Source organism: Platalea leucorodia, assembly GCF_965183815.1.
Source record: "Platalea leucorodia genome assembly, contig: HAP1_HAP1_SCAFFOLD_102, whole genome shotgun sequence".
NCBI lineage: Eukaryota > Metazoa > Chordata > Aves > Pelecaniformes > Threskiornithidae > Platalea > Platalea leucorodia.
The window spans coordinates 254,007-281,624 of NW_028121428.1; the positions used below are offsets into that span (position 1 = coordinate 254,007).

Below are 27,618 nucleotides of genomic sequence, written 5' to 3' on the forward strand. Positions count from 1 at the left end.
TCATAACCAAAGGGGCTCCTCAGGACAGGGCCAGAAGGCTGGACGCCTCTTCCAAAGCTGGTGTCAGGAATACACCCAATAGGGTTCTCCCTTCAAAAGGACTTTTGCTCTTCTGGCGTTCTTGATGGATTCAGGGTGACAATCTGAGAGTCCCACAGTGATGTGTTAGGGACCAAGGCATGGATGAAGACCTCCCTTCTTGGTTGCATATGTCCACTGAAAGAACAACTGGTCTTTGACTTATCTGCCTGGTGCTGTCCCACCTGCAGTGGGGCTGATGGCAGATGCCATCCTGAAGAGGAACCGAGAGCTGCCAGGAGAGCTCAGGGGATCTCCAGGGACAGTGTGTGAGTCTGGGTGGGCGGTGAGTGGCACCTCATAAAATGAGTGACCATCCAAGGAGGAGTGTCCTGGAGGAAAAGGTGAACGTGAGGAGCCCACAGGCTAACAAGGGCCCTGCAATGCCAGGAGAGGCTGTGAGGAGACAGCAGGCAAAGGGCCATGAGACTGGAGAGTGTTTCAGGGCAACCTCTTGGAAACCCCATGGGCTGGATCCAGTGCAGCCATCCCCTGCCTGGTGTGCCATTAGAGACACCCTATGGTCCCGCCCAGCCCTGTCCTTGGCTCCTGAGCAATCAGGGATGATGGAAAAGGGCTCAGCAGCAGTGATCCTGCTCCAGCTGGGTCTGCTTCTGACCCTGACCAGCATGGCCAGTGCAGGGTCACTCCATGGCCCCAGGGCACCACAGCCCCCTCCCTCTGCAGAGCAGCACCGCCAGCTTGGGGCCTTGCAGGTAGCACAGACAGGGAGCCAGGAATATCCAGCGAGGCTGGCACAGACGTGCTGACCTGGGGGAAGGCTCTCTGGAGAGCAGGGATGACTGTGGAGAAGAGCAAGGGAGCATTTCTATGGCTGCAGGGAGGAATCCATGAGAAAGAGAAACCTCTTTCTGCAGGCACCCTCTCGGGGCAGGCTGCTCTGTCCCCTGGCCAGGACTCCTGTGCTGGTGTGGGGAGAGGGGCTGACAATGATGGGGCAGAGTCAGTCTGTGGTGGGCATGTCCTGGACCAGAGGCCATGCTTCCTGCAGTTTCTCTAACCTCCATTTCCTCATGCCATGGTGAGCCTCCAGCCCTGGGGCTGATGGGGAGGCTGAGACAGGAGCTGCTGTGCCCTTCAGAGGGGCTGGGGCTGTGGGGTGAGTGCCCAGAGCTCTGCAGCACCCTGTGGCGGTGTCGTGGTTTAACCCCAGCCAGCAACTAAGCACCACACAGCCGCTCACTCACTCCCCCCCGGTGGGATGGGGGAGAGAATCAGGAGAGTAAAAGTGAGAAAACTCATGGGTTGAGATAAAGACCGTTTAATAGGTGAAGCCAAAGCCGCACACACAAACAAAGCAAAGCAAGGAATTCATTCACTACCTCCCATCAGCAGGCAGGTGTCCAGCCATTCCCAGGAAACCAGGGCTCCATCATGCGTAACGGTTACTTGGGAAACCGAAACAGTCGGGTCAAGGGGTCGAGCGCATCTGTCACACTCTGCCCCACTGTCAGCCCACAGGCACCACCTCAGTCCCTCTGCGCTGGGTGTTGGGTGTCTGCACGGGCCCTCCCCTGAGCCCATGCAGGGACCCCAGTGCATCCCACATCCTGGCTGCACAGCCCCAGGGAACCCTGGTGAGGCCCCGCTTGGAGCGTAGGTTATGCTTGTTGTGGTGGGTTGACCTCAGCCAGACCCACCCTGGTTTTCACTCACTGCCCTCTCCTAGAGGATGGAGAGAAAACAGAAGGAAGGAAAAAGTCTCATGGGTCAAGAGAATGACACCTTAATAAGAAAAGAAAAAGCTATGTGTGCAAGCAAAGCAAAAAGAGGAATTCATGCACCAGTTCCCGGGCGCAGGCAGATGTTTAGGCACTTGCTGGGGGGCAGAGCCTCAGCACACACAACACTGGTTTGGGAAGACAAACACCGTAACAACGAACAGCACCCCTTCCTCCTGCTTTTGCCAAGGTTTTATCGCTGAGCACGACATCCTTTGGTGTGGAACAGCCCTTGGGTCAGTTCAGGTCTGCTGTCCTGGCTGTCTTCACTCCCATTTTCTTGCCCCCCCGCCCCACAAGCCTACTGTCTTCTGGGGGGGGTGTCTGAGAGAGAAAGCCTTGATGCTCTGCGAGCAGTGTTCAGCAATAGCCAGAACCCTGGAGTGGTATCAATGGCAAAGGGTGTATCCGGAGTGAGGAATAGATTCTCTTGCATGATCTCCATGAGCTCGGTCGGTAGAGCACGGGACTCTAAATCCCAGGGTAGTGGGTTCGTGCCCCACGTTGGGTGCCAAAAAGAACTGTCGTGGTTTAACCCCAGTTAGCAACTAAGCACCATGCAGCCGCTCACTCGCTCCCCCACAATGGGATGGGGGAGAGAATCAGAAGAGGAAAAGGGATAAAACTCATGGGTTGAGGTAAGAACAGTTTAATAATTGAAGTACAATAAAACAGAACAGTTTAATAGGTAAAGCAAAAGCCGCTTGCACAAGCAGAGCAAAGGAAGGAATTCATTGACTCCTTCCCATGGACCAGGACAACATCGCTTTGTGCCCTGTCCCCCTTCTGTTCCTCCTACTTGACACAGCCTCCCCCAGGTCCTGGAACCTAACCAGCCCTATGCGCACCCCATGTAAGATTTTGCAGACATCCCTGCTCCGGGGTCTGCCAGGGTCTGGACAAGGAGAGAGCTTGAGCAGGGCTGGCCATTCCCCCAGTGCAGGCCCTGAGCCCAGCAGGAGGAGGCAAAAATGGCCATGCAGCAAAACTCACCCATAAAACTGTGGAGAGTGGCCAGTGCTGGAAGTGGCCGAACAGGGAGGCCACCAGTGAAAGCTCCCTCCAGTCCCATTCCCTAACACATTGCGCTGAGCCCTACTGCCCTCAGCCCATGGAGAACACCAGCACAGCAGCACGGCCTTGTGGGGGCAATCCCTTCAGCCTGTTCCTGACCTCAGCGCTGGAAGAAGAGCCCAACCTCCAGACACCGGCACTGAGGAAATCCCCTTTTATTACAGAGATGTGACATGGGAGGCCAGCTGTGCCACCAGGCAAGACGCATGTGCAAAGACCTTTATGTCATCCAGACTGGGTTCATGCCTCTGGAGAAGCGGACTGCATGCAGACATTCCTAGAGAAACAGAATTATCACAAATAAAATGCCCAAAGCACAGGACATTCCCCAGATACATTGGAAATCACTTGTGAAGAGACATGGGCAGCTTATTGCTGCTGAAAGACTACGGATTGAATGAGCTTCTTCAGTGCGTCTTTGAGCTCCTGGTTCCTCATGCTGTAGATGAGGGGGTTCACTGCTGGAGGCACCACTGAGTAGAAAATAGCCACCATCAGATCCAAGGATGGGGAGGAGATGGAGGGGGGCTTCAGGTAGGCAAACATGGCAGTGCTGATAAACAGGGAGACCACGGCCAGGTGAGGGAGGCACGTGGAAAAGGCTTTGTGGCGTCCCTGCTGTGAGGGGATCCTCAGCACAGCCCTGAAGATCTGCACATAGGACAGCACAATGAAAACAAAACACCCAAAGCCCACAGAGACACTACCCACAAGAAGCCCAGCCTCCCTGAGGTAGGAGTGTGAGCAGGAGAGCTTGAGGATCTGTGGGATTTCACAGAAGAACTGGTCCACAGCATTGCCTTGGCAGAGGGGGAGTGAAAATGTATTGACAGTGTGCAGGAGAGAATTGAGAAAAGCATAGCCCCAGGCAGCTGCTGCCATGTGGACACAAGCTCTGCTGCCCACGAGGGTCCCATAGTGCAGGGGTTTGCAGATGGCAACGTAGCGGTCGTAGGCCATGATGGTGAGAAGAGAATACTCTGCACCAAACAGGAAGGATACAAAGAAGACCTGAGCAGCACATCCTGCATAGGAGATGTCCCTGGTGTCCCAGAGGGAATTGGCCATGGCTTTGGGGGGAGTGGTGGAGATGGAGCCCAGGTCGACAACAGAAAGGTTGAGGAGTGTCCCGATCCAATGTCGGGGGAGGTTTTGATACGATCCCAAGGACGAGATTAAGACGCTGGAATCGGTCAGATGTCGTACAACCTTTCACTTTTATTGGAGGGGAGAAGAGAACGGAGGGAGGAGGGAGGGCAAGGGAGGAGAGGAAAAGAATAGGGGAGAGAGAGTTAGAAAGAGAAGGAGAAGGTGGAGTTTGTCACCACCACTTCGAGTCCGGTGATCTTCCGCAGGGTCTTCGGTGGCCTCAGGCTTCGTCGGGGACCGAAGCGGGGGAGGGGGTGGTGAGCCTTGAGGGTGCAGGAACGGAAGGAGTGGTCTCGCGCGCGCCGCTGCCGCCCCCGCCGAGGGGCACGTGCGCTCCTTATATAGGGGCTCCCACGCATGCGCAGATCACAAATGTGTACGTGCGGTTCGCCACGGACGTGCTGCCCCCGCCTCTGCTCTTTTCACGCCTTTTTGTCCCCGCCTCAGCTCTTTTCGTGCCTTTAGTCCCTGCGCAGGCGCACGAGGGTGTTCTTTCTCAAAGCTGGGGAGAAGATGGTCTTTTCGAAGCGCGACGCTGGATGGCACTACAGCGGCAATGTCGAGACAAAACCACATTTGGTACCGGTTCTCTACACCACCCCGTGGCTCGACATTGCAGCTTGGTGGCATAAGACAGAGAGAGAAAGAGAAAACAAAGGAGAAAGAAAGAAAGCGCAGAGTTGAGAGAGTTGGGGATAAGGGTGGAGGAAAGTTGTGGGGAGGAAAAAAGGGAATAACATTGTTTCAGGTGAAGGAATGTCTTAACACAGGTTAACTGAGGTTGGTTGTGGCTGATGGATGGTACAGATTTTTGTTGCACCATCAGGTGGAGCGTTAGGAACAAATTGCATATTTGACACACTGTGTCGAATTAATTGAATAAAACCTGGAATTATACAGCATAGGAACAGTAAGGTGGCAGTTGCACATAGCAAATACAATATTAATTGTTTGACCCACGGTGCCCCTGGTAACCAGGACCACAAATCGCCGTTCCAACCAGGTCTGAACAGGGACATAGGCTATTTTCCTGGTATCTTGGATCAATTGGAGAACTACTTCTCCCACGTCATCTATTTCTAGGCAGCAGTTAGAGATATTTAATTTTCCACACACCCTTCCCTCTTCAGCCAATAAATAATCGAAAACCATGCGGTGTTGAAGGATTGCCATGCGCATTTGTTGAGATTGTCGAGTTAATAGGTCTATGGCGTCAGCGGTTTTGTTGGTGATAATTTCTAGGGCCGCTTGTAGTCTGATTATTCGATTTAGATTGTAGATTGGTTCTCTTGCCCCTGCAATGGGCTCATTCGGATTCCAGGTTGCTGGTCCATAACGTTCAATTATTCGCTCAGGGGGCCATCCATCATTCCCCCATTTTTGTGTCCCACCTAAATTTACCTTGGTAGATCGCCTCTTACGGGCAATACTTCTATCCCTGAGGTTATCATACACTTTTACGCCTAATTGGGGTCCACCAGTTTCCGGCAAGAGGAAAAATAGGGGCCTTATGATTCCTATGTAACAAACTCCCGACCACCCCGCGGGTAAGAATTTGTATGCCGTATTCCCACAGATCCAATAATGCTGTTTTTTGGCTTTATTTCCCTGAGCAAATGGCCCATCTTTCCCTGGTGGAAACTGAAAGTAAGTTGTGTCTTTGTCCCCCAGAGGGCTGAAAAAGGTGGTTGCCCCATCCCTTATTCGGCCGGTACAATACCAAGCCCCATAAGTGCTGAACATTCAATATTTACTTTTTGCAAAGAAAACTAAACAATTACATTTTCTAAGCAAGTACAACATTTCATGTTACTTGGCTATTAAGTTTTCCCATATACAGGACTATTTAATGATGAAAACAGAGGAAGATCAAAAAAAATAGGAATTATATGTATGGTAAATCATAGGTTGAACTCCTTGAGATGTCCAACATAAATAGGTATCATTGGAAAGTTATTGGGTATTTTTTCTTAAATAAGCACACACACATATACGTGCTTAGACATGCACCAGACAATTAGATGTCTTTGTACGATTGCATAAAGACTGTAGTGCACTGAAACATCTAACACTTAGCCTGTTTGACATAGATATTACATCTAGAATTATTCATAGAGCTGCAATGAAGTACAAACATGTATACATACATATGGACCACCAGTTATAAAAACTGATATACACAGTGGAATATTCTAACGGGTTAGTGTCCCTGAGTTAAAATGATCCAAAGTAGCAGGTGCATCGTGGTCATATCACCGCCCTTAAAAAACAAATAGGAACAGCACTTGCTCTTTGGGTTAGGAGGAGGAAATAATCCATTTGGTGTGGATTTTGTTGGTTCTCCCACTGGCATCTTTTGCCTTCCATGTATATTTGTTTAGGGGGGGTATCTAATATGAGAGGCACAGCTCCCACGGTGGGAAGCTCGACCAGAACCGGCTGGCTGGGAGAGTAAGATGATGCACCAGGGCAACTGGGGTTTCGAGAGACATGCACCATGGTTGGCCCCTGTGGACAAAATGCCGCAATTTTCGGGCACCTGTTTGTACCCCAGCGATTACTGACATTGGCCACTGCCTCCCCCACCCGCTCGGCCCATGCCGGTTGGTGGGGTTCAGTAGATCTCCCTTATTATTACAGGTGAGTTGTCTGATAAATATCCGCCCTCCGCCTCCCTCCTCACCCTGAGGGGGCGGAGGTTTTAGTTTCCCGCCACTCTTTTCATCCCTCTTAAACCCTTCCTCCCTGTCCAATGCTGGCGCAGAAGGTGGGTTCGGTTTGGGAGGGGGTCCTTGCCCAGACCACCTCTGCACCAAGAGCTTCAACTTTTTGGTGGGGAGCCCATCCATCAAGTCTCGGGGCACCCCCTTTTGCAGTCCCATTTGCCACAATCCTTGTTGGAATGGGGGTTTCTCCCTTTGTGTTAGGTCAGGGCTTCCCCCCGAAAAAGCCAGCGATTTATTTGCCGGCCTCGCTGCCCGCACGGCCCTAGTTTCCACCTTGTGGTAAGTTCTGCCTACTGGCCCGTATTTCCTCCCATAGTTTATTAGTTCCTGAGCTATCTCCCCCCAGGTCCACACCTTCCTCCCCCGCTGCCGCTGTTCCGGTGTTACTGTTCCCTCCAGGGCAGCTGCAATTCGCTCTTCGCGAGGCACATTTTGGATTCTCCCGTGTAATTGGATCCCGATAGGTTTTAACGAGTCGGGGAGTCCTCTTATTAGCGGCGTCAGCCGCTCGGGGTCTACCGGTAACAACATCGGAGAGCTTAAATTTGGTTTAAGTTCCCGGTCATACATCATTTGCAGGCATGTCGCCTTCTGTACATTTTCTAATAGTTGATCGATGGAACCAGTTATAGCTAGGGGGTCCCCCCTCTCTAATGGATTCAGCCCCCCCGCCCAATATGCTGCCCTCTGGGTCAGAGACCATGGGGCCCGGCGATCGCCCGTGGTGAGGAAGACGCCGGGGCCCCAATACCCCTCTGCTTCCTTTTCCGATAGCATGATCCCGTCCCCCCCACCCGACAGGGATATCCTCCACACATATTCAGTTTCGGACTCCCTTGCCGTCCTAGCAAAATCCTTTCGGAGTTTAGCCAGTTCGGTGGCGGTAAAAGGGATTTCTTTGGTTACAACTTGGGGACGGTTGTCGCTATCGTCCTCATATATATATTCCGTTTTTACCAGCGGGCACATATGGGGGGGGTTATCCACAGTCTCCCTTAATCGCTTTAAGTCTTTCTGGGGTTAGATTTGGCGTACCCCTTTCTCCTCCAACATTACCTCCGCCTCAGCGAGGGTGTCTGCCTCCCTCAGGAGCTGAACCCTCAGCTCCTCCTTCAAAATCATATTTTGGCGCTTCTCCTCCTCTAGCGCCCGTTTGGTCTCTAGTAGTTGCTCTCGCAGCGGCGCTATCGCCGCTTGCAACGCAGCGGCCACAGCCTCCGATTGGCAGGGCGCTCGTTTCTTGTCCTCCACCGCCGCTGCCAGACACGCTCCTAACACAGCACAAACAACAGCCTTCCCTTTTCCCTTCTTCGCTCTAGCTTCTTTATGCAAAACCGCTATTTGGTCCATAACACTTTGCAGTTGGAACCAGTGGTCCCGTGCCCAATCTCGTCCCGGGGGTGAGGGGCGAGAGCGGTACGTTTCTAAAAACTCATATAATTTCTCTGTCTCTTCACAAAAATCACCTGCCTTTTGGGCGGCCATATCCTACAAAGGGGAGTTCGTCCCAGGAGGGTCAAACCTTAAAAAAAAACAAGTTTCCCCTATACGCTCCCAGGAGGCCAATCCGCACACTACTACAAGACAGAGACGAGCCTACAAAGGGGATATCGTCCTGAGGGGGTCACACCGTACAATCCAAACTACCCCTATACTCCCCCAGGAGGCCAGACCATAAACTAGTGTGAGACAGAGCAGAGCCTACAAAGGGGATATCATCCTGGGGGGGTCACACTATAAAATTCAAGTCTCCCCTATACGCCCTCAGGAGCTCAAATCACAAACTGCTACGCGCGTTTCAGTGCAAAGGTCTCAACACCCACTCCGTCCTTGCGCTTCGTTCGTCTCCGGCTGCTTCCCTCGCGGGAGAGCAGAACCGCGGATCGGAACTCCGCACTCGCTTCGTACTTATTTGTACGTCTCGTTCACACACACTCGCTCAGCACACCGTAAGGTTGTATGACACTCTCGTCTCAAGGGATCCTGTCCGTGACGCCAATTAAATGTCCCGATCCAATGTTGGGGGAGGTTTTGATACGATCCCAAGGACGAGATTAAGATGCTGGAATCGGTCAGATGTCGTACAACCTTTCACTTTTATTGGAGGGGAGAAGAGAACGGAGGGAGGAGGGAGGGCAAGGGAGGAGAGGAAAAGAATAGGGGAGAGAGAGTTAGAAAGAGAAGGAGAAGGAGGAGTTTACCACCACCACTTCAAGTCCGAGGATGTTCCGCAGGGTCTTCGGTGGCCTCAGGCTTCGTCGAGGACCAAAGCGGGGGAGGGGGGGGTGAGCCTTGAGGGTGCAGGAACGGAAGGAGTGGTCTTGCGCGCGCTGCCGCCGCCCCCGCCGAGGGGCACGTGTGCTCCTTATATAGGGGCTCCCACGCATGCGCAGATCACAAATGTGTACGTGCAGTTCGCCACGGATGTGCTGCCCCCGCCTCTGCTCTTTTCGCGCCTTTTTGTTCCCGCCTCAGCTCTTTTCGCGCCTTTAGTCCCTGCACAGGTGCACGAGGTTGTTTTTTCTCAAAGCTGGGGAGAAGATGGTCTTTTCGAAGCGCGACGCTGGATGGCACTACAGCGGCAATGTCGAGACAAAACCACATTTGGTACCGGTTCTCTACAAGGAGGAAGAAGTACATGGGGGTGTGGAGGACGTGGTCGCAGGCTACGGTGGTGATGATGAGGCCATTGCCCAGGATGGCAGCCAGGTAGATGGCCAGGAAGAGCCAGAAGTGCAAGAGCTGTAGCTCCCGTGTGTCTGCGAAGGCCGGGAGAAGGAAGTCGGTGATGGAGCTGTTATTGGACATCTGCTGTCTCTGCACATGGGGATCTGTTCAAGGAGGTAGAAGAAGTGAGAAGTTAGGGCAGACTGCTTTCAGGAAAATCTGTTCACTGTCTTATAGAAATCCCTCCAACTGCTTTTCACTTTTCAGAAAGAGCTTTGGTGAGCTCTGGTTGGTGGTGGCTGAGGTGCTGCTCCAGGGAGCAGCAGGCTCTGCTGGGGGCTCTGCAGGACTCAGTCCTGCCCTACACCAGTAGGTGAACAGGAACTCAGGGTGATCTCAGATTAAATCTACCTGTGATATCAAAGAGCTTTTCAGCATTGTCACTCCCAATTCACCTGACTGCAGAGCAGAGCTGTGGGGAGTTTGGGTTGTGCCTTCTGTTGTAGTTGCCCCAGCACAGCTGAGGAGTGGTTTGAATGCAGCAATGCCTGGCATTTCTGCTGCGCTGCAAGGGAATCCCTGTGGGTGCTGAGATTGGGCACAGGGACTGTCCCTTAGTGCAGAGTGAGGACAGCCGCTCTGCCCATCAGCCCTGCTCTCAGCTGCCCATGTCTCTGCTGCCTGGAGCTCTTCTTAGCCACGACCCCTTTCTCTGTCCCCACGTCTGCTCCATCTCCATGCTCACAGACCCCATCCAAGCCTCTGTGTGCTCAGCTCTGCCCTGCAGGCACCTCCTGGCAGCAGGGCACTGCCCAGGGGCATCTCTGTGTGTGCAGGGGCTAAGCAACAGCTCAGACAAGTCCTGACGAGAACTGGGGTCTCATTGCCTACTCCAGAGCAGAGAAATAAATTCCCATCTCCCACTGCCCACCCAGCCAACCAAGAGTGGAAAAACTCAAAGCACAGATTTCTTCCCTTTCAGACAATCTCCTACCTTGACATCCCTCTTTAGAATGTCCCTCTGCAAATGTCCTCCGGGTGATGTAGAAGTCTGAGCAGCCCTGACCCACGCTGCACCCTCTGGGCAGCAGAGGGATCCTGCCCTGCTTCCACCCACGGGTTCTCCCCACAGCTTTGAAGGGTGCTCCCTGGGCAGGCTGAGGGCTGACCCGGTGAGACGGCAGAGTCCCTGCCCTGGTGCACAGCCCGCTGGGGCGTGGTGACCCTGCTCCGAAGAACAGCCCTGGGCACACACACAGGTGCACACCGATCTTCAAAACCCCAGAAGAAGGAGCCATCATGCCCTATCCTTCTGACAGCGCACAGGGAAGTCCTCTTCTGCAGCATGTCCTTCTCCTCTACATTAGAGAAACTCTGAGAATCCTCCTGAAAATCCCATAGGCTGTGGGATGTAGAAGCCTTTGGATATCCCTCCAGGCACACCAGTTACATTGTCCTGCAGCCAGAGACTTACTACGTAGAGGGATGTGAAGATCTCTCCCATGCAGTGAGCTCTCAGCATCCTCCCGCTCCACACTGCCTTACAGTCTCTCTGCCTCGCTCCTCTCCTCTCAGCACTTGCAGGCAGTGCCCTCAGCCCTGCTGCGCTTTGCAGAGGAGCTGCTCCTGGGCAGAGCTGTCTCTCTGCAGGGCTGCCCACTTGCCATCAGCTCCCTACATCCCGGGAACCCAGCCCAGCTCAGCAGCAGAGGCCCAGCCCAAGGCAGCACTTTCTCTGCCCCTCTGGGCTCCCTCCAGGTGTCCCTGGGGCTCCAGGGGAACCTCCTGTGAAACAGGCTGAAGGCATCACTGATGTTCCCTTCCTCAGCTGCAGAGAGACACTTCCGGCACTGTCATTTCCCCTATCAGGAAAGGACTTGGGCATGAGAATCCCCTTTTTTTTGTCCCATCATTAGGCAGGACACCCAGGAAGGTGACAAGGAAAGATCTAATTTCTTCAAGCTGGGGACTTATCCTCAGTTCAATGAAATAGGCACCTGGGGCTAGAAAGACATGCAGCTCTCTTTTGCCCACACCATGTCTCTGCTTTTGCACCCACGGGGTCTTGGAGACTTGGTACCAGGGTTCATTATGGCGAGTCAGAGCTTGCCTGGTTGCACAGCTCTGTTGCTTCAGCCCAAATACGCAGCAGTGCCCTCTGCCAGGGGCACAGGCAGGCAGAGCTGGAGCTGTTCCTGAGCAGACAGAGCTGTGACATGGAGGCAGAGCTCAGGACAGCTGCTCTTCAAGGACAGCATCCTCCAAGCTCCGCAAGGGTCCAGACTGAAACTCAGTCTGAATTTGAAAGGCAATTGAAGGGCACCATAAGGAGGGTTTACTGCTTCAGGAACAGTTAAAGGAAAAACAAAGATCCTGTGTGGCCAGTGCGGAATTTAGCAAGAGCAGGTGTAGATAGATCTGAGATTCTGTGTGTCCTCTTTGCCTCATCTTCCCCAGCAAGGTCTCCCAGGCCTCTGTGACTCAGGGCAGGACTCTGGAGGAGATCAACCAGCAGCAGATGGGAAATCAATTCAGGGATCACTTGAGCAAATGCTTCCCAGTGTATGGGACAGGAGGGGCAGCATGGCAGGGAGCTGAGTGAGCAGACCACTGTCACAGTGAAGCCACTCTCCTTCATCTTTCAAAGGTCATGGAGTCTGTGCAAAGTCCTTGCCAATGGGGAAAATGCAAACGTTGCATGCACCTTTCTAAAATGCCCAAAGGATGTGCAGAGGAGCAAATGGCTGTGCCCCAGATCATGTTCACCTGGATCCCATTTCTGGGTGTCTGAAAGAGAAGGGGACTAGATCTACCTAGGGGAGCTTGTCTCTCCCCATCCTCTTTGCTTTCTCAACTGAAAGGACAGGACCCACAGGACCCAGGGTGAGCAGTCGTTGTCTTTTCACCTGGAAGTCAATGAACTTTTCAACATTACCCCTCCACAATATTCTTGTGCCCAAGTTAGGATATTCTGGTCTGCCTCAGTGGATGCATAGATGGGTAAATAACCAGATGGATGGTCAGGCTCAGAGGGACATGGTGAATGAGTGGCACTCTGCCTGGAGGCATCTAACTAGTAGGGTCCTGTAGGGGTCTGTGCTGCAACCTTCCCTGTTTAACGGGCATTTAATGACCTGGAGGAGATGAGAGAGTGCTTTTTCATAACATTTGTAGAAGGCAACACATTGAGGAGAGCAGACACTGCACTGGAGGGCAGGGTGGCCATCCCAAAGAACAAAGACAAGCTGGAGTGATGGGCCAACAGGAACCTCAGGATAGGCAGTAAGTTGTGCCCTTGAGGTCGACTAAGCCCATGACACAACATAGGCCACGGACTGCCCAGGTGGGCAGCAGCTCTGTGGAAAGGCTTTGGTGGTCCTCGGGTTCCATTAGGCAAAAGAGGAGCAATCAGGAAAGAAGGCCAACAGCATCCTGGGCTGTAGGAGCCGGAGCACAGCCAGTCTGCTGAGCAGTTTAGACACCATAGCCAGAATATTTTCCTAGGTTTTGACATCCCACAATGCCAGAGAGATCTGGACAAACTGGAGCCAGGAAAGTGGAGGGCCACCAAGGTGAGTAGGGTGGGAGAACTTGTACTGGGAGAAGAGCCTTAGAGAGCTGGGCTAGTTCAGACAGGAGTAGAGAGGGTCTTGTGGGAAACATGCGACAGCATCACACACTTCCCAGGAAGATGGAGTCAGGCTCATGTCCATGACACAAGGACAAGAGGCAATGGGCTGAAACAAGAGAGGGTCAGGCCAGATAGAGAGAGAAACTTTCTCAGCATAAGGATAGTCAAGTGCTGGAAGCTGTTTCCCAGGGAGTGTGCACTGGCTCTGTCCTGGATTGGGATCAAGATGTGTTTGGATAAAGGCCTGAGTACTCTGTCTGACCCTGCTTTGAGCACGAGGTTGGTCCAGACACCTCCCGAGGTCCCTTCCAGAAGGAATGATGCTGTCCTTCTTTCCCCTTCATGGTTTCCAATTCGGGAGAGCTCTCAGGTTCTCCCTGACCCCAGAAGTCACTCACATCAGGTTCAGGGCTGCTTCACAGGTGTCCCCAAACTGCCCTGACCACATCCTTTGCTTTCCTTTTCATTTGCCCAAAGCCAACTTCTTCTCTTTTACTGTCTTTATACCCTCCAAAAATAAGAGCCTAGTGTGTTAATCCTTTCAGATTCAGTTGCTCAAGAAATGTCAGCATCCATGTACAGAGTCCAGAAATGAGCTGGGCATTGAAGCCATCATTGCAGAAAGAAAGACGAGGCATTTGACCGGTCCCTGAGCCCTGGAATCTGTACGCCATGCCTCCTCAGATTCCTGGGAACACCTAAAATTTAAGTTCAGAGAAATGTAAGTCCTCTTTAAGTGTCCAGGAGAGAGGGACAAGAGAGCATGGTACAGTTTCCCAAATGCCATGACAGTGCCCAAAGCATCGTTCCCTTGGATGTTTCTGTGATTTCCCTAAAAATGGCAGGATCTATTTTAAAAAAAAAAAAAAAAAAAAAAAAAAAAAGCAGGAAGATTATAAAAAGCACGAGGAATATCCAAAATGCTCAAGGCCTCTTCTGAAGAGTCAGTGGCCCTGAGCAGCAGTGATTGGCCATGTGTCTGGGAAAGAGGGTTGGGAGAAGTCTGGGAGAAACAAGCTGATGGCTGATGGTGTTAGCAAATCCTTAAAACCATGTCTGAAGCCAGCAATGGAAAGCAGTGGATGTCTGATGGTGGAGAAGGAAGAAGAAGATTGTCCTGGGAAGATGGCAGGAAGGAAGGCCCCTCCTGTGCAAATCAGGGATGATACAGGCATTTCTATCGCATGTGCATGGCTCAGCCTGACAGATGGGGAACGCCCACTGCTTGGGGTGTCTGTGCTCAGTCATGCCCCATGAGCTGACCTGGCTCTCCTCCCCTCCTTCACTCCTCACACTTGGGTGGGTGTCAGGAAACCTCCCTGAGCCTGGAGGATGCACAGCCCTCCTGGGGTGAGATCCCACCGCTGCGGGGGAAGAGGAAGGGTTGGTGAGACACATGGGCATGCAGGGGGAGAGCAGTGCAGGTGCAGCAGTGAGTGCACTGAAGGCAGGAAGAAGACTTGACATGTCGGGGCCTGTCATGCTGAAGTGAAATAGGTTGAGTCTTGATTTGGAGGCAGCAGAAGCAGGAGGATGTGCAGCTGAGTGCTGGGATGTGGAGCTAAACGAGGATTCTAGCATGTCTGGGCCTTGGAACTCTTGGGTGATAAAGGAGCATTATCAAGGCTTTGGACGAAACAGGATGGGTTGTGGGAAGCTCAGAGGCATTGGCAAATGCTCAGAAACACAGAGCTTGGTGCTGGAAGCAAGGAAGCAGGCACAGGCACAGGTCAGTGTAGCTGTGGTGGGGATGGCCAAGGGCCTTGTTGGGGCTTTGACACCCCGAACTGGGACCCTTGTCCACTCAACTATGGCTTCTGTCTCTTCCACTGAGACCCACGAGAGGACATGAGGTCCTTACAGCTCCAGCGCCTCGTTGCCTCCTCCTCACCCACCCTCCATAGAGCCTGGCAGGTGTCCTACCACTGACCTGCGCCTGCCATCACACACTCCCACATCACAATGCCCCCAGGAAGAGCCCAGAGCATCACAAGAGGGAAAGGATCCCCCTCTGCGGGGGATGGGGGTCAGGCCTTGGCCATCCTCCTTGGTGAAGCACATCAAGGGCTTTCACAGTGGGAAAACATCTCACATCATTGAAATGTCCTCCTGTGCCAAGTGCCTCCGACTCCCTGCTTCACCATCCCCCAGGGACAGGAACCTTGTCTGCTCATTCCCTGCATGGTCGCTTCAGTGATGACCTTCAGCAGGGCCTGCTAACACCCTCCAAAACCTTCAGCTGTGCTTCTTTTACTTCTCTGGAGGTTTGCTCAATCTTTCAGGAGCTGCAGTTCAGGAACTCGGCACCAGAGGGCTCATTGCCACACAAAGCACCACAAGGAGACAATTCTGGGCATAACTTTCCTTTAGTCCTCAATTCTTACCTGGCTTCCTAGAGAGATTTCAGAAGCGTGGTCAAAGTGAAAAGATGTCAAAGTAAAGAGGCAAAGTGAATCAAATGCTCGATTTTGAATAGCCAGTTCTGCATTAATCCCAGCATATTTGGGTTGCAAGAACGTCTTCAAGTCGAGCCTGCACCATTGAGACCTATGGGGATGGACTGGCACAGCCACCCCCAGTAAGGGGGAATCCCCATCTGCTGGGCTGAGGCATGCATTCAAGATGCAAACCTCTGCAGTGCCCACTTGTTCCAGGCCTCCAGGCAGAGTGTGACTCATTCTGCATGGCCCTCTAAGCCTCTGTCAGCTCATTTTGCTTTTGCTACCCATCCCTGCAACTCCCAAGCCTATGGGACCTTTGGCTTTGGCATCCTCCCTTCGTCCTGGGGCAAGGTTTCTCAGTTCCTTCTTTGCAGTTTCCCCTGTTACCAGTTCCTGGGTGCTGACTTTTTGCCCTGGAGCTGCATCAGTTCAGACAAGCAGCCTCACAAGATGAATGTTTTTTTTTTTTTTTTTTCATGGGAACTTGGGGAGATCATTCTTGTCCTTGGAAGAGGCTGTCCTGTAAGGCCTATCAGATTTCCTGAGCTCCTTCACCCTTCAGAGCTGCTTCCCATGGCACCACTTGTATCAATACCCCGAGCAACTCAAAGTCTTCTTCTGTGGAGTCCACCAGCCTGTGCTCTGCTGCGGGTCTTCTTTTGACATCTGGGACTCCCCTATTTCCTGGTCACAGCAGCCGAGGCCAACACTGATGATCGCATCCCTGGGCAGCTCTTCCTTGTTGGCCAGGACCAGGTCCAAGTGAGCATCACCCTTTTTGGTCCACCTGGGAGCTCTGCTAAGAAGTCGTCCCACGATCCTCCGGACTGTTGGCACCCTCTTGCATTGCCTGGCCACCGAATGCCAGGGCACTTACAGCTCCCCATAGAAACCTGCTCATTAACCTGGAGACTTCTCTGGGTTGCTGTCAGAAGACTTTTTCTGCCTATTCTACCTGATCAAGTAGTTGGTAACTGCCAAGACACTGTCACCCTTCCTGATTCCTCCTCTCATCCGCCCTCACACAAGCTAATTCAACCTGTTGCCCATCTCATAGAGGAGCTCCATATATCTGAGCTGCTCCTTCACACAGGGGGCATCCCCCCACCCTCACCCTCCCTGCCACTCCCAAGCCTCTGATCTGAGGCCCCTTTCTGTGGCTAGTGGACAGAGATCTGTTAAGTGGTGAGCATACAGTCACCCACCTTAGGACCTGATGAATCGTGAATGGGAAATGATTCTCTTCCCCTGGGCAGCAGGAGGAACCAAGAAGAGGTGATTTGGGAGAGATTCGTCTCAGACAGCTGTAAATGTCTCCACAGAAGCCATTTGCAATGAGTCAGTCTCATCAATCAAAAGAAAGAGGCACTTTCAAGGTAAAATTTTTCTGAGCTGACTAAGACTGGTTTTGTCTTCAGGTCACTGTCTTCAGGTCACTTTGTTCCTTTAATAAAGTCGTCAGAGTGAACTGGGATGCTTCTACTCTTTATTTATGTGCATTTTCAATTTAGTCGCTAAAAATAAAAGTATCCATTATTCATCCTGCTCAAGTGCCAGGGAAGTGGGCATTTATTTAGGGGACTTCTATCCACTCAAGGAAGCGTGGTATTTCCTGTCCACACCCATTACATGGAGGAGACGCTGGTCCCCACGCCATGCTGCTCGTAGTGCACCACTTCCATGTCTCCTGGGTCTCATCTGGCCCCATGAGCATTCCCTGCAGCCCAGGCACATAGTCCTGTACTTCTGTGTTTCATCCACCCCGAGTACATGAAATTAAGAGAGGTCTGTATGGTGTGCTTTGTTTTGTTTTGTAGGCTGCCAGTAAGGATGTTCTGCATGCATGTGTGGCGTGAAATACAGTTTGGTCTCTGCACAGACTAGAGGAAGCAGCGCCTGGCACAGCCTTGTTCCTACACCTTGTAAGGAAGAGCTCTTGGAGGGAGCTGTGCCTTAACTGTAAGGAGCACTTTCCTGAAGGAACGATGCCCACAGCTGCACCCAGCCTTTTCCCTGGTGTGGAGGAGGTGAATAAGGTGATCAGACTGGAGGACATGCCGTTAGAGCAAGACAAGGGCCTCAGGTATTTGCTGCCTAGAGGTACCGGTGGGCATTCAGTCAAACCTAAGCTATCTACCCCAAAATATCAGAGCCATTGATGCACAAGTGGCTGTGGGTAGGATTTATCACACTAACATGCCTGAAACAGCTAAGCTAAATCACCACCTGTGAGTTCAAAGTCTCTTCACTGAAGAAACGTTGGTGGCACTCTTTGCCAGCTTGGATGGGATGGCATTCATCCCACTCACTTGGGCATGTCAGCCTACACTCATCCATCTTAGTTCTCTGTATTAATAACATGTGTGCCAGCTTGATGGAATCGTTTATGTATTTCAGTGTTTCTGTAGCTTGGCAGGGAAGTTATTTATTCAATGCAAGAAAACTGTCTCAGTTCAAATGCAAAGAAATCTCTCGCATTGCATGACAATCCCATATTTTCATTTAAATGAATCAGCAAATCATGGTTTTGATTCTCTCTCCAAAAGAGAACATTTTTCTTGCCAATCATGAGTGAAAAGTAATCCAGGAAAATTACAAAATGACAACACTGTGACAGGGATTAGAGGAGAAGCTTCTGTTTACTTTTGGAGAGACCTTAAAGTACAGTTGTAACCCTCGTGTCTTCAAAGGACGGCCCCCGCTGAGCAAGAGTCCCTCACTTGTGCAAATCACCAGACGTTGCCCAGCACGTGGGTCAGTGCACCTGGCATCAGGTTTTGACAAGTTAAGCTGCCAAGCCTGTGCTAAGTACAGTTCCCCTGAAGTGCCATAGACCACTATAGGAGGAGGTGACATCATCCTCTGTACTGCTCCTTCCTCCCCGCTGTCAAAGGAGACCAGGCAGTGACCTCACCTTTTTAGACATTACAGTCATAAAAGTCTGTGTTGGAATAAGTTAATCCCACTGAATTTGCTAGATCAGCTGAAGTATTGGGTGTGGGAGCATTGCGTCAAGGACTGGACATTTACTTTAGCAGACCTGATTTGGAGACAGCTGCCTTGTTACTCAAAACTACATTTCTGACCAATATTCAGGATTTTGTACCAAAGTAGAAGAGAGGTGATCTGCGGCAGCTAAACTGGACTTTATTTCAGGCATGTTTTTGTTCTAACCAAGAGGTTAATGGAGATGTAAGCGCCACTTGGTAGAGAAATAGAGCCATTATTGTTCTTTCGATTCCGTTTCACCTATTTTCTGTCGTTTCCTAAAGATGAAGAGGTTCAACAAAGATCTGCCACCAAAATAATCAGGAAACCAGATTTAGAAGCAAGGAGAAGTTACATCAGAACTGACAGAGGGTGAAGCATGTTGAGAACTGGGTGTGCCATGGAGGGATGAAGCCCTCTGCTTGTTGCTTTCTGTCTCGGTTTCCACACGTAGAAAATGCCATTGTGGTGTTCACCAGGGTTTGTAGAGTGCTTGTAGGTCATTTGAAAGGCATTCCTAGGTAAGGCCTTCTTATGGTGATCTCTTGCAGGAGAGAACCTGGTGTGATATTCATTTCAGGAATCTTTACGCTGCTAAGAAAGAAAGGTCTCATTCCTGCAAATATGTCATCATCATGTGTTTGCCCCCCCTACCCCTCTCCCCTTCCAAAATCCACTTACAAAAACTCTTCTCAGCTGGAAAAGTGTTGCCTGAAGATAATCACCCTTCTCTGCAAGCGTGCCTTGAGGGCATCTTTCATCATCTGGTTCCTCAGGCTGAAAAGAAAGGGACTCATCAAAGGAGTTACCACTGTGCTGAGAAGGGCCACTGCCTTGTTGTAGGAAATGTGGTGACCTGAAGGCTGGACATACATGAATATGCAGCTGCCGTAGCCCAAGATGACAAAGGTGAAGTGAGAGGAGCATGTAGAGAATGCCTTGTGCCGTGAGGAAGCTGAGGGCAACCTCAGTATGGTGTTAATGATGTAAAGGTAGGACACTGCTGTCATGCCCAGTGAGCCAAGTAGGATGATGGATGAGGCCATGAAGGTGATCAGCAAGATAAAACAGCTCAGCCAAGTGGCCTTAACCTTTTGATTAGGACAGAAGCAGAGAGAAGGCGGCATGAAGATGGTGACAAATGAGGGGGCGTGTGGGAAGTAAAGGTAAGAAGGAGAGTGAGAGAAGAGGGAAGTTTTATTCCCTGGGAAAGGATTGGTTTTCAGGGAAAGTCAGAGCCAAAGAAGGAGAAGACAAACATCCCGTGTTTAAAACTAGTCCATTTTCAGGACTGTCTTTCCATCCACGCTTGAACTTTGTCAGGTAGAACAGAAAGCTTTATAAACAGATTCCTCCTCAGTCACTGACAACTTTCTTGCTGAAGAACAGTTTTGATAAACCTTTCTGGCTGTCGGAGGGAAAAAGAAAAGAAGATTTGAAAAGCAGCAGAGAAGAGGGGAACAAACAAAGGAAAAACCTAAGAGCATAACAAGATTTCAAAAGATGGGGGGGGAGAGAGGCGGAGAAGGGAAATTCATTCAGTTGCGGGATAAAAATTACCTTGTAAAGCAAACAAATAAAGAAACTAAATAAACTAATGAGAGACTGAGCCTTCTCTCTCCTGTGGTGTTTGGGGTTTTGTTTCTTTTTCTGTTTTTCTTTTCTTTCCTGTGGAATGAAGCCTGGTTTGGTAAGGAGTTCATCCTTACCAAGTCAAGAATTTATTATCTGAGGGCTTGGAAAGTTTGAATTCCTGATGCAGCACTTCTTTCCAAACAGCCTTCCCCTATGCGGGCCATCTCCTTCCTGTCCTGCTGGTTTTGCTCACAAAACCTACACAAGCCTGAAAACCTTAGACCCATCGGGCTCTGTGCAGCTTAGCTGAGATGGGCCAACAAGCCCACATCAAAGGAAGGGGCAGAGATCCTGACACAGGTCTCGCTTCCCGAGAAATATCACAAGGAAAGGAGGAATGTCAAAGGAGGGTAGCAGGTAAGAAGGCAGGCAGGCCAGGAATTAAAAACAGCCAAATCAATGAAAATTGAGGTGAAATGTGACAAACCACTGACATGAATCTATGATGTGCTGGGAGCATTAGCGGGGGGAAAGAGAAGCCCAGCAGACTTTGTGTGAAGCATCATCTCCTTTCCTCCCACAACCCCTAAAGAACAGTCTATCAGGGCTCCTTTCAAGGCTCTTGTAAAGCCTTTGTGGGTGAGCTGGGAATGCCGTTTGTGCTGAGGCACCTCCTCCAGACTGACGGAGTCTCTGATTTTTCTCCCCCTTTTGTGGAGAACATTTCTAAGTCCTTCGGTACATTCCCTGAGGAGCCATGGCCTTGGGTGCTAAAGGGTTCCTCAGCAGAGCAGCTCTGAGAGGGTGAGGGGAGATTAATGACGATGATAGCTGGTAGCTAGGTGACCTAATCCCTGCAGAAGTGGAGACCCATTCTGAGAAGTATTCTGTGAGGGAGAAGCACCAAATCTTAAAAGGTGCCATCAAGAGAAGTTTAACGGTGAAAGCAGCTTCTGTGGAGTGGCTTCCATGCTACCTGCCTTGTCTTTCTAATGTTGGACACCTAAAGGATAGGTGGTTTTTAGTGTCAGAGTAATCTCCTTAGTATTCCTGGGGTTTGCCAATGAAGTTCAGGACACAGTTCAACTTATTGCAGAAATGGATTTCTAAAGGTAGAGGAGAGGAGTCGATTCCTCTTCTGCACTTGCAAGGGGAGCCCTGACTGACCAATTGACACCTGGCCTCTTCATCGCAGACCTCTGGGAGATTTGCAGAGATCATTCCTTGCTGCCTAAGGGCCACCTGACTGTCTCCTTCTGCTCCAGAAGGAAGCCGATGTCCTGAGGGTTTGGTGCTAAAACTGGCAACATTGTGAAGGCCTCTCTGCCCATCTTAGTGCATCTGAAATAAGACAAGGTATCTCTCTTTGGGTGGAATTGTTCCTCTAAAGCTGAGAGAGAGGAATCTCATTCTTCAGGGCTTTGGGAGTCTCCTCCTTGATGACACGGAAGACGACTTTCCTCTCCCTGAGTACAGATCGCCTCTTAGTCCCCCTTTCTCCACAGGGCTCATGAAAACAAGACCTCCTTTGCACTCTGTGTGGGCAGGCCAGCCCCATCCTCTGGCACTGTCTGGCAGAGCACAAGCCTCTGCCCATGGACTTGTTCCTGATCTCCTGACTTCGCAGTGGACTGGATGACCCTGCACTTGTCTAAGCTGGGCCCCAGATCACTTCTCCTTTCAACCCATTTCTTCATTCCCCAGTGCAGGCACGGGGTGTAGAGAAGGGGCTGATAGAACCCACTCTCCCTCCATTTCATATACAGTTTATGTTGCTGTAGGCATGATAGTCAAGAGAAGGTTTAAAGGGAAATTGGAAGGAGGCCATTGCAGTGGCTCTGCAGATCAGTAGAAGAGATGTTTCCCAAATTATCAAAGAATCATAGAATCGTTGAAGCTGGAAAAGACCCTTTAGATCATTGAGTCCAAGCATTAACCTAGCGCTGCCAAGTCCACCACTAAACCATGTCCCTAAGCTCCACGTCTACCCGTCTTTTAAGTACCTCCAGGGATGGGGACTCAACCACTTCCCTGGGCAGTCTGTTCCAGTGCCTGACTACCAATTCAGAGAACTAATTTTTCCTTCGCTCCAATCTAAACCTCCCCTGGTGTACCTTGAGGCCTTTTCCTCTTGTCCTATCGCTTGTTACTTGGCAGAAGAGACTGACACCCACCTTCCTACAACCTCCTTCCAGGTAGCTGTAGAGAGCGAGAAGGTCTCCCCTCAGCCTCCTTTTCTCCAGGCTAAAAAGCCCCAGTTCCCTCAGCCATAAGACCTGTTCTCTAGACCCTTCACCAGCCTTGTTGCCCTACTCTGGACATGCCCCAGCACCTCAATGTCTTGCTTGTAGTGAGGTGCCCAAAACTGAACACAGGATTTGAGGTGCGGCCTCACCAGCGCCGAGTACAGGGGGACGAGCACTTCCCTGGTCCTGCTGGCCACACCATTCCTGATACAAGCCAGGATGCTATCGGCCTTTTTGGCCACCTGGGCACTCGGCTGGCTCACATTCAGCTGACTGTCGACCAACACCCCCAGGTCCTTTTCCTCTGGGCAGCTCTCCAGCCACTCCTCCCCAAGCCTGTAGCGTTGCATGGGGTTGTTGTGACCCAAGTGCAGGACCGGGCACTGAGCCTTTTGAATCTCATACAGCTGGCCTCAGCCCATCGATCCAGTCTGTCCAGGTCCCTCTGTACAGCCTTCCTACCCTCCAGCAGAACATAACTTCATCCCAACTTGGTGTTGCCTGCCAACTTACTGAGGGTGCACTCGATCCCCTCATCCAGATTGTTGATAAAGATCTTAAACGGAACTGGCCCCAGGGATGGGCCCTGGGGAACACCACTTGTGACCAGCCACCAACTGGACTGAACTCCATTCACCACCACTCTTTGGGCCTGGTCATCTAGACAGTTTTTTACCCAGCAGAGAGTAAGCGTGTCCAAGCCACGAGCAGACAGTTTCTCCAGAAGAATGCTGTGGGAAAAAGAGTCAAAAGGTGTCAAACACGCAGTTGTGCTGGAGAGCCCTGGCATCTCGCATAGCACTACAGGCCTGTATTTGGCCGTTGAGTAGCTGCCCTGAATTAGGTTAGGCAAGGTAGGGATGTCCATGGGCATTGTGCCATTACAGTCCATGGTGATCTAGTATATGCAGCTGATGGAGAAGATGGCTGATGGCTACATCTGCCCCCCTGACTACCTCAATAGGCTGCCCTGAACATAAGGAGTAGGGAAAAGTTCAGATGTCCTAAACATGGGCATCTGCTGTTGGCCAAAGGAAGTCCCCACTAAGCTCAAAGATGATGCCTCCAGATACTGCCCTCTCTGTGAACCGCTGCATTACAGCTTGCAGTTACCTGCACATATCCTGGACCACCTCTGACACCCCAGATGTCACCAGGTGTTTGAGTCTGAACAGCTCACTCCTTCCCTCCATCCCCAGTAATTACCATGGGAGCTGAGACAAGAAGCTCTCAGGCACCAGGTTCCTATTTTGTGTCCACCTGAACAGAGGCAAGAGGAATCCCATCTCCTGTGGGTTTGTGGCAGCCATAGGTGAGAGCTGAGGTCCCTTCCAGCCCCAGGACTACAAACAAAGGATGAGAAGCCTCAGTTGACTCAGCTGAATCCCTTCCCTCAGCAGGGGTAAAGGAGCTCTGTCACTGTCCAGGTTTCCTGTCCCATACCAGAAGTAAGGAACGGTGATTCTCATGCCCAGCTCTCTCTCTCTGATAGGAGAAATTGCTGGAAAGAAGTATCTCTCCAGAGGTGAGAGAGGGACCACAAGTTATAACTTCAGTCTCTTTCACAGCAGGTTTCCCTGGAGCCCCAGGGACACCTGGAGGGAGCCCAGAGGGGCAGAGAAAGTGGTGCCTTGGGCTGGGCCTCTGCTGCTGAGCTGGGCTGGGCTCCTGGGATGGAGGGAGCTCATGGCAACCAGGCAGTGCTGCTGAGAGAGAGCTCTGCCCAGGAGCAGAGCTCCTTTGCAAAGCGCAGCAGGGCTGAGGGCACTGCCTGCAGGCACCAAGGGGAGAGGAGATAAGTAATAGAGTGTTAAAGGCAGTCTGGCATGAGAGGACAGGAGAGAGCTCACTGGGGGAGAGATCCTCACAGCCCTTGATGCGGTAAGTCTCTGGCTGCAGGGCGATGCAGATGGGTTCCTGAAAGTGTCTCTGAGACCTGCACATGCCACAGCGGATAGGACCTGTCAGGATGGCTCTCCTGGTTTTTCCAGTGTGGAGGAGGAGGAAGACATGCTCCGGAGCAGGGCTTTCCTGCTGCACCATCAGAGGGACAGGACATCACAACTCTCCTGGAGATGGCTGCAGGGGTGTGAAGCCAGTCCTGCAGGCAGGGGTGTCCAGGGCTGTTCTGGGCAGTGTCCCTTGTGCCCCAGGGGGCTGTGTGCTGGGGCAGGGACTCTGCTGCCTGCCAGGGTCAGTGCCCAGCCTGCCTGGGGTGCTCCCCCTGGGACTGTGGGAAGCTGTGGGTGGAAGGAGCAAGCCCCAGCAGGGCAGGGCAGGGTGCTGCATGGGTCAGGGTCGCTCACAGCTCCAGATCATGCCAGGACATCTCTGAGGGGACTTCTCAAGAGGAAGGTCAGGGTGTGGTTACATGAAAGGGAATGAGTTTGTGCTTTGAGTTTTCTCCTCATGTTTGGCTGGGTGGGCATGAGGAGATGGGAATTTTTTTCTCCACTCTGGAGAAGGCACTGAGACCCCAGTTCTCATTAGAACTTTTCTCAGCGGCTCCTTAGGTTCTGCACACACAGAGCTGTGTCTGGGGAGTGCCCCACTGCCAGGAGGTCTCTGCAGGGCAGAGCTGAGCACACAGTGGGTGGGATGGGCTCTGTGAGCACTGACAGGGAGGAGACATGGGGATGCAGAAACAGCTGCTGGCAGGGAGAGCTCCAGACAGCGGAGGCATGGGCAGGGAGTGAGAGGGAGATTCTACCAGAAATGCCATGGGAGGAGGGATTCAGCATCTCCCTGCCATTCCCTGCAGTGCAGACACCTTCCCCAGAGCAATGCCTGGTCTCCTCTCCCATCCAGCAGATACTCCCACCCTTAATGTCACAGGGACTTGATCATGAGCTTCCTTCCCAGCAGCCCAACCACAGAAGAGGAGAAACCCTCAAGTGTCTGACTGCGTCTCCCTGTCCTGACTCCCTTGGCAGGAGTACTTTGGCATTTTCCCCTCTTGTCCCTGCTGCCCTTGTTCTTCCCCTTGCAATCACCGGTGTGGCAGGCGAGGATTAAGGTGCAGCTCAGACAGCAATGTTGCATGTTCTCTTGTGCAGATGGATCCATGGAGGAAGAGCATCCACATCACCTCCTAGTATTGGGGCTCTGGGCAGTGCAGTGTATGGGGCTGGGAGGGAGCTTACCCTTCCTTCAGGACACCCCATCTTTATGACATTCAGCTGCTTCCCTGGGAGGGTGGGGGTGGGTCCTGCTCAGCTGCAGGCTGCCCTCCAGAAGGGCACATCTCTCTGATGGCCTCTATGTGTTATCTAGCAGCCCCATGGAGAAGACACCTCGATGTTAAGGGTATGGAAATGCTGCTGAAACGTGTATGCAGGCAGCTGTAACGAGCCCCCTGTGTCCCTGGCTGGGAGGGGAGCGCTGGGATCCTCCTCACGTGCGATGAGACAGGATGAAGGGTTTGGAGATCTGCACTTGGAAATGTGATTCCTTTGCTCTCTGCAGTGTCTCATTTCTTCTCAGGGAATATGTGAGTGTGATCGTCCTCCAGTTGAAAGAGGTGCCAGCACAGGGCAGCTGAGACCAGGACTTATGGACAGACTGGTTCTCCTCATCCTGCACTAAGGGACAGTCCCTTTTGCCACTCTGGACCCACAAGGTTTCGCTTGGAGTGCTGCAGACACTCCAAGGGTTTCTGCCTTGAAAAGACTCCTCGGGTGTGGTGAGGGAACGATAACAAAATGAACGAAAAAAAATCCCCACATTGGTGCTCTGCAGTTGGGTTAATTGGACATGACAATGCTGGAAAGCTTTCTCATATCACAAGTGGCTTCAGTCTGAGATCACCCTGTGTTCCTATTTACCTCTGTCTATATGGCAGGACTGACTCCTGCAGAGCCTGCTGCTCCCAGTGGCACCCTGAGCCAGCACCAGGCCAAGCTATTGAAAGGGACCTGCTCAAGGTCTTCCTGAACGGGAGAGGCAGGTGGGGGTGTGGGGGGAAGTGTTTCTATGAAAGTGAATTGGTTGTTCTCAGAAAAGTCTACTGTAACATGTCACTGCCTTTTCCTCCTTGCACAGGTCCCAAGCCGTGAGGCAGCAGATGTCCAACAACAGCTCCAACACCCACTTCCTCCTCCTGGCATTCACAGACAGGTGGGAGCTGCAGCTCTTGCACTTCTGGCTCTTCCTGGGCATCTACCTGGCTGCCCTCCTGCGCAATGGCCTCATCATCACTGCTGTAGCCTGCAACCACCAGCTCCACACCCCGATGTACTTCTTCCTCTTCAACCTCTCTGTTCTTGACATGGGCTGCATCTCCACCACTCTCCCCAAAACCATGGCCAATTCCCTCTGGGACACCAGGGCCATCTCGTAAGCAGGATGTGCTGCCCAGCTCTTTCTCTTGCCCTTCTTGATGTCAGCAGAGTTTTATCTGATCACTGTCATGGCCTACGACCACTACGTTGCCATCTGCAAACCCCTGCACTATGGGACCCTCCTGGGCAGCAGAGCTTGTGTCCACATGGCAGCAGCTGCCTGGGGCACTGGGTTTCTCACTGCTGTGCTGAACATAGCCCATACATTGACAATCCCCCTCTGCCAAGGCAATGCTGTGGACCAGTTCTTCTGTGAAATCCCCCACATCCTCAAGCTCTCCTGCTCACACTCCTACCTCAGGGATTTTGTGGTACTTGTGGCTAGTGTCTGTTTAGTATTGGGATGTTTTGTTTTCATATTGGTGTCCTATGTGGAGATCTTCAGGGCTGTGCTGAGGATCCCCTCACAGCAGGGACGCCACAAAGCCTTTTCCGCGTGCCTCCCTCACCTGGCCGTGGTCTCCCTGTTTGTCAGCACTGGCACATTTGCCTCCCTGAACCCCCTTTCCATCTCCTCCCCATCCCTGGATCTGGTGGTGGCAGTTCTGTACTTGGTGGTGCCTCCTGCAGTGAACCCCCTCATCTACAGCTTGAGGAACCAGGAACTCGAGTCCATTAGGAAAGTGATTTCATGGATGTTTGCAATATTGAAAATGTTTCCATCGCTCTCCACAAATGAAATCTAATGTATCCCAATGCAGGACTGTACTTTTTTTATTGTTTTTTCCTTTCTTATTATTAGCAGTCCCTGTTCTGTTATTTATGCTTGTTACATTCCTACATAATCGTTTGTATTCATCTCACTCTCCTGAGAAATGAACTCATCTCTTTCTATCACTGACACCTATAAATGTGTCAGAGCCGCCTCTCTCATAGCATCTCTGTAGTAAAATGACATCTCTCCCCGATGCAGTTCCTGAAGATTTGGCTGTTCTTCCAAAGCTGATGTCGACAACAGGCC

General features: G+C 51.7%; 1 pseudogene across 1 annotated transcript in view; it reads right to left on the reverse strand.

Annotated features, from left to right (window-relative positions):
- The window catches only part of LOC309603484 (olfactory receptor 6B3-like), a 229,030-nt pseudogene extending 217,504 nt beyond the window's left edge, over positions 1-11,526 (reverse strand). Inside the window, exons 1-2 of the transcript in view lie at positions 11,517-11,526; positions 9,392-9,435 (exon numbers count right to left, since the gene is read on the reverse strand). The product of the transcript in view is annotated as an olfactory receptor 6B3-like (transcript). The remainder of the gene's footprint in view (positions 1-9,391; positions 9,436-11,516) is intronic.
- Positions 11,527-27,618: the final 16,092 nt, after the last annotated feature.